This window comes from Eurytemora carolleeae, unplaced genomic scaffold (genome assembly GCF_000591075.1).
Source record: "Eurytemora carolleeae unplaced genomic scaffold, Eaff_2.0 scaffold86, whole genome shotgun sequence".
Classification (NCBI taxonomy): domain Eukaryota; kingdom Metazoa; phylum Arthropoda; class Copepoda; order Calanoida; family Temoridae; genus Eurytemora; species Eurytemora carolleeae.
In genome coordinates, this window is record NW_019396290.1 from 111,739 (window position 1) to 113,648 (window position 1,910).

The following is a 1,910-nucleotide window of genomic DNA, read 5'->3' on the forward strand; positions in this document are numbered from 1 at the left end:
ATTTGAGGCAAATCGGTCTAGGGTTTCCTGAGTTATGATCGAACAAGAAAAACAGAGAAACAAACCAAAAAAAGATTATAACTTTATACGTATGTGCTAGATATCAAATTACTGATCTTGTGTATTGTGAGACATACCTTCCTCCCATTGTTCGCCTCGTGAAAATTTAGACCATTAATAGTCACGATCATTGTGCACGTATTATCAAAAATCTGAAACACACATGGTATATATTATCTAAATCTTGACGAGGCTTGCATCTTATGTGCCGATATATTTGTTTCATACACCCCCCTCCCTCTCAATTTGTTAGGGACATTATTTCATTAATTGGGTCTGTCCTAGTGAACGATTTTTGGACACAAAATTGATAGCAGGGGGGGGGGGCCAAAAATCGTTTACTAGAAATATACCCATTAATTTTAATGCGACTTTGGCTGTCATAATACATAGAATTCCCACCTCTCTTATCCTCATCAGAACTATATTTCAAAACAAAACAAAAAATAATTTGGGTATAACTTCCAAAATACTTGTCAGGAATCGTGTAGCGCACCCTTAGGAAAGTAATTACATAACCCTAAGCTGGAGAAAACTGTAGCGATACAAATTATAATAACATTTAAGAATAGTTTTAATACTAAAGAATATAGTTTAAATACTCAGGTATTATCAGCATTGCGAAAATTTTTGAAGAATGCACCGTAAATTTCTTAAATAGCCATCACTTTAAGAAGACGACATTTAAAGAAGTTGTTTGAAATTGTAAAAAAAGGAGGTAGTTTAATTTAGATTTTAGCAGGAAAACTAAGTCAATTTTCGTATTGTGGGTGCTGAGACAAATTGTTCAGGGTAGTCTGAAGAATAAGAAAATATTATTAAAATCACAATATTTACTGTCATTACTTAGGCGTTACAGATTTTGTAAAAAAAAACGTTTTTTTTGCAATTTTCTCTTAACACATTGCACATTTTCACACAAGGGTTCCCTTCAAAGCTAAAGTGTATTTTATGGTGCATCATTTTTAAAATTGATATTGCTCTTAAAAATAAGCCATTTTTTAGGCAAATCAGAATTTAGATTTGGGAAAAACAAAGTTTTACAGTTTACATTAAGAGGAATCATCCTTATTACATATTAACACTGAAATATAAAGATCTAAATATATATTTATTGCGTGACGCGGCCGGATTTTTAAAAATCACACTTTAAAGGCCCTAAATATACCATTTAAAAACGTAGTTTTGCCCGGAAGAGTCAAATGTGGTGGCCCGGAAGGGGAAATAGTGGGGGCTCATGGCTGCCGGAAGAGAAAAAAGCTAATATGTGGCCCGGAAGGGGAAATAGTGGTGGCTCATGGCCGCCTGCCTTCCCCCGCTCCCCAGATTAGTTTAAATAGTTGTGTTCACAATCCCAGTTCCAAAAGCTAGTTTTTGTTTAATTGGTGAAGAGTCCCTTTAAACATAAATGCATTAAAAAACAGTCCCTTTAAAAATGATTTTATTTTAGAAACAGTCCCTTTAAACATGAGTTAATTTCAGAAACAGTCCCTTTAAACATTAATTTATTTTAGAAACAGTCCCTTTATACATAAATTTATTAAAAAACCAGTCCCTTTAAACATGAATTTATTTTAGAAACAGTCCCTTAAAACACGAGTTTATTTCAGAAACAGTCCCTTTAAACATGATTTTATTTTAGGAACAGTCCCTTTAAACATAGTTTTAATTTAGAAACAGTCCCTTTAAACATGAATTTATTTTTTAAACAGTCCCTTTAAACATGAATTTATTTCAGAAACAGTCACTTTAAACATTAATTTATTTTAGAAACAGTCCCTTTAAACATGGTTTTAATTTAGAAACAGTCCCTTTAAACATGAATTTATTTTAGAAACAGTCCCTTTATA